At 46.7% G+C, this 11096-nt stretch overlaps 1 long non-coding RNA gene across 2 annotated transcripts; it reads right to left on the reverse strand.

Moving 5' to 3' along the window:
• Positions 1 to 1301: 1301 nt before the first annotated feature.
• LOC140595066 (uncharacterized) lies at positions 1302 to 10067 on the reverse strand. 2 transcript variants are annotated; one of them, XR_011996460.1, is made up of 4 exons: positions 9977 to 10067; positions 9122 to 9207; positions 3011 to 3088; positions 1302 to 2298 (listed from the first exon to the last, which is right to left on the reverse strand). It is a non-coding gene; the product is annotated as an uncharacterized lncRNA (long non-coding RNA). The 2 variants fall into 2 exon arrangements; XR_011996459.1 differs by having other exon boundaries at positions 1302 to 3088.
• Positions 10068 to 11096: the final 1029 nt, after the last annotated feature.

Raw genomic sequence — 11096 nt, forward strand, 5'->3', positions numbered from 1 at the left:
TTTAACTGTGAGGAAAGTGGAACCCAGATTCCACTTCTCTGTGAGTCAGATTTCTGTGGCTGCAACAAGTTCTCCAAAAGCTAGGGGACTTAACAACTGGGGGTGTCCTCGGGCTAAGCAAGACCTTGGCATCAACTCGGGGGCCCACACACAAGCACGGAATGCACAGTAGGTCCCAGGCAGAGCAATGCCTAGGCCATGTATAGCTGTTTCTCGTGTAGACAGCCCCCGCCCAAAAAGACGTCAGGGGCCAGCTGTGTGCATCAAGTTAGAGAAGTAATGTGCAAGTCACCACACCAAGCCCCCCAGCATCCTGGTGGAATACAAATGAATCATCAATTCACCAGACACTACACCAGTCATCTTCTTTCTTATTTCTCTGATTTTATATTATTGCATACTAAGAATGCTGACATCACACCATCAGTATAAATGGTAGAAGATCCAAGAGGATGGTATGGAGGTTGGGAAAGCACAGACCTTACGCAGCAGGAGACACTTTGCCATTTTAGCCCTCCTTCTACATCATCCTCATACCACTTGGTCTCTTGCTTTGGAAGAAAAAGCACAAAGTTCAGCTAAGTAGACCTGCATCTAAATCCTGTCCACACCAGTCCCTAGCTATGAAATTTTGGCCATATTCTCTAGCTTCTCTCTCTTTCTCTTTGTGACTCAGTAGTCTTTTTATAAAGTAGAGAAAATGGTCTAAAAATGTTGTGAAGATGAAATACAGTGCTTCATGCAATGTACCAGTGCAATGCTCAGGGCTCAGTAAACTCAGGAATTTCAAAAAGGCACCAGTTGAGCCTGAGAACTGTCCTCTAATGCAGGTTTATAATTCTTTTGATTCCCCTGACACCTGCATTGGACAGAAGCAAAAATCTCTGCCCTCATGTGAAACAGGGCTGTGTTCGAAGTAGGGAAATACAAGGCCTCCAATGGGATTTGTCCAGTGATTCACAGTCAGCATGTGGGGGTTTCTTGGCCATAGGAATGAGGCGTGGATGCCCCAAATGAGGGCCCACAGTATCTGTGAGAGTGTGGTCCCTGCAAGAGCAGATGCATGCTCTGATTCCCAGCAGGAATGTGTGTGCACAGCCAGCTCCATGCATGTATGTCCACGCATGCACTGCCACAAGGTCTTTCCCAATGTCTATTCTTTATGAGGTTTCCAGGGAAATTTCGTGTACTTTCATGCAGATTTAACAAGAAGCAACGTAGTTTTTACTATACGCAAATTAAATAGCCAGATGGAAAAGTTTCAATACATTTTGATATTTTAATGTGACATTAAGGCTCTGTTACATCCTGGAGAGCTTGAGTCTAAGTCAAGGGCCCTGTGCTCCAAGTTCCTCAGGAGCTGGCAGCTCACAGTGCTCTCCTGGGGTTGGTCTCATCTTCTCTCACTGAACAGAGGCGGCTCATCTATCTCCTTAAATGAATATGAAGGTGGCTGGCTGGGCTGCGATACAAGGCATTGTCAGCATTTTTATTCTATATCATTTAGCACCTAGAGAACAAAGCTACTAGGTTTTAAGTCAAGACCTCTATAAGCCTAAGAATTCTGCATCACTGTTCTTAGTTTAAGCTGGGGGCAGGGAGAACGATAAAGTTCTCCCACAGAAGGAAAAAACAAACCCATTATTCTTTTAAAAGTCAAAGTATCCCAAATCTCCTGATAAGAACATAACACCCCATGCAGATCTCTGTGAGGAAGCCCTTCACTGCGGTGCTCAAAATATTATCTAAGAATGGATTTTTTTCTGTGCCAGCAAGCACTAATTCTTTATATATTACATCCAGCTCAGGCAACTCCTCATGGACTGTGATGCTAACAGTGTTTGAAGTTAATCTAAGAAATGATTTAAGCAATACATTTCGCAAACCAAGTAAAAAACACAAATAGAACCAGACAGAAGCCCTCTGAGAGTCTTCTTTCAATAGTGGTTCACTAGGCAACAAGATACAGAACAGCCTGTAAGCCGTGGAAGCCGTCTGAGGCATAAGTGAAAATTCAGGGAACTCTCCTGACTGGTCCTTGAGAGCAGAGTCAGGAGCAGTTAAGCTGAAGAAACCCCAGGAAAAGCAGGACACATTTCCACTGGCCATGTAGCAGTTTGGGAACAATCTGTGACAACTCCCAGATGAGTGACTTGTTTTCCTCTTTTTATTCATCGTTTTACGACACTGGCATACACATTCAGGCGGGTCTGGATTCGGTTTCCTTTCTCACAAGAGCTTAATCAATGACAGTGAATCTCAAGTGTCGTTCACGCACTTAGAAACTCAACATCAGCACTGAATGAAGACAAAATTGAGAGAATCTTCCGTTCAAACCAAGGAGGCACAAAACAATACCTAGAAATGCGAAGCCCGTAATGATAGGGGGGAAAAGCAAGTTCACTAAAACACTTCACTAACTGTAACCCCTAAACTTCTTACGGTTCTTCTTCTAATCTAATGCCCATACATCCAGCTCAATGTATAATCAAGTTGTATTTCTTCCTCCATAGCCTCCTGCAGCTTATGTTCAGATAAGTGCAATTACACACTCTCAACTGACCAAAGCTTTGAATAATTGTTTAGTCCCAAGCAAAGTGACAGTGATAAGATCTCTAGGGACAACGCATGATAGAGTCCAGGTCATCCTCATCAGAGCACCAGAGGACACAACCATCAGTAAGCGCATCTTTGTTTTTGGCCAACATTCCTTTCTTCAACTTTGTTTATTTTGAGGTGCTCCACGTCTGCCTGGCTCAGTGAATCCTGAACTGAGGACGCAGACCTGGGCAGTGATCACCATGGTGAAGCCAACACACAACACATGCTAGCCAGGGCCCTGCAGAGACAGCCAGCTTTGGGGAGGCTTCACCTCAGATTCACTTCTCTGGACATCAGAGTTTCCACTTTTACTAAGTGAGGGATGGGTAGAGGTTGCATGATCTCTGAAGGCCCTACCGACCAGTGTCTTAGAAAAACCCTATTCTGTTTTACTGAAAAGCCACCATACCTGCTGACAGTTCCCTTAGCCAGCTTCAGGACTGAACTCTTAGTGTCGACCCACGGGTTGTCATAATGTACAGAAATCCTTTAGATAGAGAAAGAAGGAAGGTTAAAATATCCATGGCTACCCTCTTTAGACCCAAATATATTTTTGCTCTAAATTCCATCCCTGACCCTCATTCAAAAACCATTACGTCTACTTTTGTTCTATATCTACATCTGTAGTTTAGTCCAGTTATTTGATGCTCAGAGGTAGCTCAGAGTAGGCAAGCAGGCATATTTCACAGAGTCAAATGGAAGCTGGGGACACAGATACTGGTGAGAAAGTAAGGAGCTGCCAACAGGTCATTCTGGGTATATCATCACAGTCAGCTTCCCGTAGGCCTTCTCTCAAGGCGAATGATTTAAGCAGCATATCGCGGAAGTAGATTCTTCACAGACACAGGCTGGTATGACAGGTGGGCATTATTATTCATTTGAGACAATCAAGTAGCAATTCATATTTTTGTGCTTTCTAAACCATCATCTGCCTGTCATCTCATCATGGTTTCAGTTCTCCTTGGCTGAAAGAAATGAAAACCTGCTTGGCCAACTTAAGTAAACAGCAATTTATTGAAAAGGTATGGAGGAGTTCACAGAATCTAAGGAAGACACGAAGAACGGGGCTCAGGACCTCTTGGTTAAGAAATCCACATTGCTAATTTTCCACTTAAGTCAGGAAGCCAGTGACGTTTTCCCTGGGATACGTTGTCATAATGAGAATCCCAGACTCCAGATCATTCTTCACACACCTGGAATGTTATCTTTTTTGGACTGATGTTCCCAGTCTGTGCAGTATATATGCAAGGCAAAGGCAACGTCAACACGTGCAAGAGCTACGGCAGATCCTAAACAGGTAAAGCAAATGCCCAACGAAGGCCGGCCTGGACTGTATCTTTCCTGCTTTGCTCATCAGCCATGAAGGCCTTGGCAACGAGACCCCTCCACAGTAGTGGTGTCTGGGCATGGGATGCCCAGTCCTGAAGAAGCTAGGTTCCATATAATCAGGCTGTGGTATTTCTACCCACACGTAAAAATGTGTTAGAAGCACAGTTGGCCCCTAATCTATCCAAGTCTCTATCAGTGGGGAATGTACTCAGATTGTTCCACTGTACGGAGTGCATTGTTCCCAGACAAACCTCATTAAATGTATAATAGGGGAGTAGTTAGAAAACACCAAGGCCTCTTTGGTGAGTTTAGATCCTGATCTTTACTTAGCCACCCATGCTGATGACCAAAAATTATGCAATATTAAATTTCCCTCAGTGAAATAGACTTTGGCAGAAGATTGTAAAGATAAAAACATAGAGTTTAAGTCCAGAAGCCCCAAAATTTATATGGCTGTATTCAGGTCTCTTAACAGCCCTTTCACAGAGCTCTTGCTGGGCTTCGATGGGATCGTGTTATATACATTGTCCAGTACAAGCTACACAATGCAGAGTAGCCAGCACTAAAAAAAAAAAAAAAAGGAAAAGGAAAAGATTTTAACACACCTTTCCAATTTCCTAAATATCTGCATCAACTTAGAATTTAAATGCTACTTCAGTGAGTATTTCAAGCATGTGCATACGTGGAAGAAAGGGGAAAGGCTGATGGGAACAGAGGCAGAATGGATGACAGAACACACAGAGAGAGTCAGCTGGCAACTAAGCGGAGAGACTGGAGCAAAGGCAGGCTGGGGGCAGACCTGTGGGGACAGGGTGTGGCCAGGGCACATGAGCAGCCTCAGGACCAGATCCCCAGGCAGTGAGTGTGTTCTAGGACACCATAGGTAGCTTTTAAAAAGTAAAACATCTGGCCTTTAAGTATTTAAACTCAACCAACATTCTTTGTAAGTTGTTGGATACTGTGTGGCTCCCAAGCACGATGTGTGTGAGGAACTACCCTCCATTTTCCAGGCCATTCTCTGGTCCCTCCCAAGCACCCTTCTCTCTTACCCCTTTTGCAAGAAGCCCCCTAGACAGCTCACAGAACTCAGGGAAATCTGACCCCAAGTCTGGCCCCTCACATCCCAGTCACCCTCATCGGTGATGACTCTGGATCTCCACCTGCAGTCACTCAGCCTCAACTTCCAGGTGGACGGAAAGCTGTGGCCTCAGGAGTCACTGCTCTTCAGGGTCCACCATGAAGACACAGCACTGCAGACCTGGAGCCTAGGGCCTTGCAGTGATATGAGAAATACCTTCTTTGATTGTTTAAGCCACTTTGAGGTGCTCTTTCAATGACTTACAACCAAAAGCATCCTAAAAAACCCACCTGGTGAATGCAGCAGGAAGGACGACATCCCAGCTGCCACTAAGGAGCTACTGAAAATCTGATTTCCTCATCCACAATATGAGGAAGTCTGCCGTGTTTCTGTGATTCCTACAATCCTTCACCCTTCTTGATGGTTCTTCTGTAGAAAATGGGCCCCCTGGGATCAGGGGGAAAGTCAGGGTACAAATTACATACAGTGGGGATTGCAAAAGAACAAACTACATCACTTAGTTAACTGGCTAAAAAAATTAGGTAACTTGTGGAAGCTTCTAGTCTGATGACTCTTCTCTTTAGTCCCTGAGGTTACTGTTCTTCTGGGCTAGTCTATTTTAGTTTCACCCTGAGACCAGGGTTGAGTCATTCTCCTCAGCTCACGTAAAATAGGGTCTTTTTCCTCTGGGGTCTTTGACACAATCATATTTAAATTCTTATTGAAAATATACTTGGTTAAAGATGCTCGCCTCTCCAGCTCAGAGGCCCCTGTTGCAACCACGATATTGCTGTCTTTTCTCTGTCGGTGGGTTCAAAGAAGTCTACTTCCTCCATGAGGCCTCTCAATTAACCATTCATTCACTCAAAAATATCCCCTGTCTACATCTTCAGGTTAATATGTCAGAGTCACTGTGGAGTATAATAAGTCAAAGAATATGAGGTCTCTGCTCTTAGGGAACTGACAGTATAGCAGGGGGTACACAGGTGCAAATAACTCCAATCTTAGCAGTGTCTGATGATGCCATGGAATGGATCCAAATACAGCTAAAAAAGCCTGGGAAAGGGGCTAAGATTTTCAGTTGGAAGAATTCTGATAATCGCTGCTTGGATAGCATGGGACTTCAGCTCTGTTTTAGAGGATAGATTGAATTTGAACTGATAGTGACGGTGAGGTGAGGGCATTGCAGACAAACAGAAAAGGCAAAGGCAAAACAGAATGGCAGGAAAGGTGGGGCACAGTCCGGAAGAGGCACTTAGCACAGTGTGGCCGTGAGGACAGGAAGCAGATTAAAGGAAGCTGGGACACCAGGTTGAGCTCAGGTGCTGGTGTTGGATCCATGGTAAGAAAACATAACTTTAGTAGATGATAGAGAATCAAATTTCATAGTTATCACGCTGTTTTTAATTTGGTTTTTAGTCCAGTTCACCATGTAGTAGATTGTGAGATCTGTAAGGATTTCTACAGCTGTCTCTCTCTCTTTTTTTTTTTTTTTTCTCTATAAACTCAGCACTTAGCTTTTTGTCTGGCATATTTTGGGTTCTTATGTTTGTTTAATGAATAGTTGAGTTGATCAGATCTGTACTTTTTGAAAAATAATCTAGCAGCTGGGAGAGAAAAGATCACAGTTTCAGTGGGGGAGGTCTGAAGAATCTAGAAGTGGTTAGGAATTCAGAAGGAAAGAGACGAAAAAGAGAACAAAAAAAGAATGGGTTAGAAAGCCATTGGATGAGCACGGGGTGTTATACTGTATGTTGTTAAACTGAACTGCAATAAAAAATATATACCAAAAAAAAAGAAAAGAAAAGAAAGCCATTGTGAAGGAAGAACCATCATAAAGGAAGGCCTTGATGGAATGGGAACATTGCGGGAACTTGCTGTTTTATTTTTTCACTACTGTGTCTCCAACACCAAGAATATAGACACTAGGCTGTCAGCAGTATTTGAACAAATGAACAAACATATTACATTTCAGATGATGGCAATTCAATCACTCATAAATGTCTGATTTGGATAGAAATATGGGCCTGGCATTTAGGACGAAGCATTTCAATTTTAGAGTCATCTGCAGAAAAGACAGGTGTTAAAGATGCAGCCTCACCCATCCAGTCAGGAGGAAAGAGTAGAAAAAGGAAGTAGGGAAAGAGTTGGCAGGTTCATGGCTACAGAGAGCCATGGGGGAGGCCTGGAGGGGGAGGCCTAGAGGGGGAGGCCTGGAGGGGAGGCTGGAGGGGGAGGCCAGAGGGGGAGGCCTGGAGGGGGAGGCCTAGAGGGGGAGGCCTGGAGCGGGAGGCCTGGAGCGGGAGGCCTGGAGCGGGAGGCCGGAGGGGGAGGCCTGGAAGGGGAGGCCTGGAAGGGGGGGCCTGGAGGGGGAGGCCTGGAGTGGGAGGCTGGAGCGGGAGGCTGGAGGGGGAGGCTGGAGGGGGAGGCCTGGAGCAGGAGGCCTGGAGCGGGAGGCCTAGAGGGGGAGGCCTGGAGGGGGAGTCCTGGAGGGGGAGTCCTGGAGGGGGAGGCCTGGAGGGGGAGGCCTGGAGCGGGAGTCTGGAGCGGGAGGCCTGGAGGGGGAGGCTGGAGGGGGAGGCTGGAGGGGGAGGCCGGAGGGGGAGGCCTGGAGGGGGAGGCTGGAGGGGGAGGCTGGAGGGGGAGGCTGGAGGGGGAGGCCTGGAGCAGGAGGCTGGAGCTCCGGCCCAGGGACCCGAACCCAGGGCAACCGCAGCTGGAGCTGGGGGACGACCCCGACCCGGCAAGGGTCAGCCGGGTTGAGGGCGCACCCATACTACTAGGCAGGGGAGCATAAGGCGCAGCCCTCCCCGAGTGCGGGTGTGGAGCCTTCCTGGCAGTGAGACTGGTAGCTATGGAGGAAGCAAAAAATGTCAGATCCGAGAGAGGGTGGGGTGGGGTGCGGGGGTGCTGGGGGCAGGCCAGGCCTCCGCCAGCCTGCACTGATGAGGAGGTGCAGAGACCTTCTGAGCAGCTCCCCAGGGAGAGTCCCAGGGGGGAAAGCATCAGAAACCTGCTTTGTGAGTACAAGCTCCTAGTTTTCCACCAGTAGAAAGGTCGGAATCTTTTTCTAATTTTTTTTCCACAGGCCACCTCTGCAGCCTTGCTCTGTGAGTTGTGTGCCCAAAACCATCACCTTCAAATTGCAGGTAAGTGAGTGCTGCCGAAGCAGACTGACCAGCTGAGGGCTGGGCCTCCTCATCCTCATGCTCCATAAGGGCCCTGGGTGCCCCATGCCAGGCGACATCTACACTGCCAAGAGCTGGGAAGGAATGAAACCCCTTTTGAAGGAGGTAGGAGAGGAGGCCCAAGTCACGGCATGTGTTTTAGGGTGCCCTTGCGATGATCCTGGAATCAGAAAAGGGTCCTTTCTGGAAAGAACTTTTTGAGAAGATTCTTAAACACTGATACCTATTCTTGGGTAAACTATTTTCATCCAGGTGTGTCTCTAAGGATCAAACAAAGAAAAGTTGAATCAGAATTAGCCTCGCAAATAAATTAGAAAAAAAAAAAAGCAAGAGAAAAATTGGATAGCAACCTCAAGATGCCTCAGTGGGAAAGAACACTGTCCTATCCTTACTACGTCAGAATGGTCAGCTGCTAAAGGATGAAATAGAAGATCAAGTTGGTAATCTGGCATAATTTGGTTTTTATGAGCATTTAGAAACTGGATTTAACTTTAGTGCATTTATGTCCGGCACATCTGTTTATACAGATAAAACTAATGAAAAACAGGAGAATTCCTCCCTTTGGAAAAGGTATAAAAAATATGATGTAGTGATTAAGAACATTTTAACATGCCACTTTAATCCCTAGAAGGTGTCTTCATAAGGAAGGAAGATGGTGGAAATCCATCCTCCATTACTTCCCTGGATATTCAGAGTAACTCTGGGAGGCAGGTGTGGTCACCAGTCCCACACCTCGCATCGGGGACCCCGGGCACAGGATCGGGTGCCACCGAGGCTCATCAGCCAGTACCTGGGATTTGAACCCAAGGCTGTGTCTGGAGCCTGTGCTCTTTCAACTGTCCCAGAAAGAGATGGTCCAGAGAGGTAACAAGAATGTTACATCCCTCTGTATTCACTGCTTAGCAGATACTTATTGAGCACCTACCATGTGCCGGGTCAGGAGCCAGGATCCAAGGAGGAAGAGCAAACAGATGGGATTCCTACTTCGGCAGAGCCAACCAGCAGGCCGCCCTGTGGAGCAGGCAGATGGGCACGAAGTGAAGCTCCTCACAAGTGACTAATTACAGGTTGTGACTTTGTGGAACTCGGTGGAAGCAGAGTGATAAGGTTCTCTCAAATAGAAAGGACAACGACCTCACTCTCCTCCCAGCACGCCTCATAATGACGACGAGGACACTGCCAGGAGTATCAAGAACTCTCTGCAGGTGCAGGGTGTGCCGCCGTATGCCAGCCCGTGTGCCAAGCACCTTCGCAGACTGTTCACTCCTACCAGTAATCCCACGGTTGAGTCTCTCTTGTTATCCCCATTTTATAGATGGGGAAACCAAGATCTCAAGAAATTAAGGGCATTCCACAGGTTTCGCAGGGACAGGGCAGAGTCATGTCAGATCTTACACTTCCTTAAAGCTTGCTTCCTTTTCTTTGTGTCCCAGGAGCATGTCTATGTAACATAAAAAAGGACGCCACTCATGCTTTCATTGCAATATTGGGAAAGTGGTGCCACATATAAACACGGGGCATACTGCAGGGCACCCAGCCCAGAGTGACCAGACTCGGGGCTAGGGGAGCAGGCCACCTGCTCTACAGCAAATCTGCACCTTTCTAAGCACAGACAAGGCCTTTAACTTCTGGAGGCTAATGAAGATAATACCAATAACAATGATCACAGCACCCTGCCCTCCACATGGTCACCTCACCAAATCTTTGGAACAACTTGGGTATAAGTTCTATTATTCCCTTTCCAGAAAGGAAGAAACTCGGATAGCAAAAGTTTGTTTACCTCACATGGTTTAGACCTGAGAATCAGAACGCAGGTCCTCAGGCCTCCAAGCCTATGCTCTGGCCACAGTGGTACGCAGCAACTCTGCAAAATGAAGCAAGGTACAGAAGTTTCTCTTCCAGATCTCTTGTGCAATAATTATGGGTGAAAAAAGCTACAAATTCTGTTCCTTGTTTAAAAAAAAAAAAATTTAACTAGGCCAGGTAAACAGAATGATATTTGTACTAGCTTGGTCCAACTCTAAAGACTCATAATGGAACATCTGAATTAGGTCAGAAAGGACCAGGTTACCCATTAATTGTGTCCCAGCTTATGGTGCCGGTTGGCTCTGGGCACAAAGGCAGCCTACACAGCCCCTCCTTAGCTGCCCAGAACATACCAGGAGCAGCAGAAATGGGCCACATTCCCAGGCAATCTCCATTGTGCCCACTCCACATGGTACCCAGAGCAGAGGGGAAGGGTCGTGTTATAGCATATGATTGTCAGCCCACTCTGCAGGAAAGGTGAGCCTGCCCCACCAGGCTTCCTTCCCTTTGTGGCTACTTCTCCTTATGGGTGACAAGGAGGATCCCACTGAAGTCATTCAAAATATTTACAACCTGAGGCCTGGATCACAAGGAAAGAAATCAGGCAACCCTCCCTCACTGCTGCTATCACATTGACAACCGAAGTTCCAGCAAATGCGGATGGTCAATCGAAGAAGCAGTTCGAGCATGTCCCAAACAGGAACCATGTGATTGGGTAAAATGGCTCTCAGCTCCCAAGGCCTCTCCTCTTCATGGCTTCTGCAGCTCTGTCCCCCTCACCTGCCCAGTGAGAGCTCGGCAGCACCCACCCTGACAGCCCCCCAGTAGCAGCCAGCTCTGATAAGAGCCTCTTATATTCTCTATGTACACAACTGATAAGACTTGCTGGAGTTTTCTCTTTTTACCACTACTCCTAGGAGGAAGAAATCCCTAGAAATGGAATTTTAGATGCCAGGAATTTACAGAGGCCTATAAAGCAGTTGATCATTCTGCATAATCACAAGACTGTCCCTGTCTAAAAGAGTAAATTTCCAATAAACCAGACTGATGTGGCACTTTGAACTGAGGGTCCCAAGACCTGGGCTGCACACCTG

This window comes from Vulpes vulpes, chromosome 13 (genome assembly GCF_048418805.1).
Source record: "Vulpes vulpes isolate BD-2025 chromosome 13, VulVul3, whole genome shotgun sequence".
In the NCBI taxonomy this organism is placed as follows: Eukaryota; Metazoa; Chordata; class Mammalia; order Carnivora; family Canidae; genus Vulpes; species Vulpes vulpes.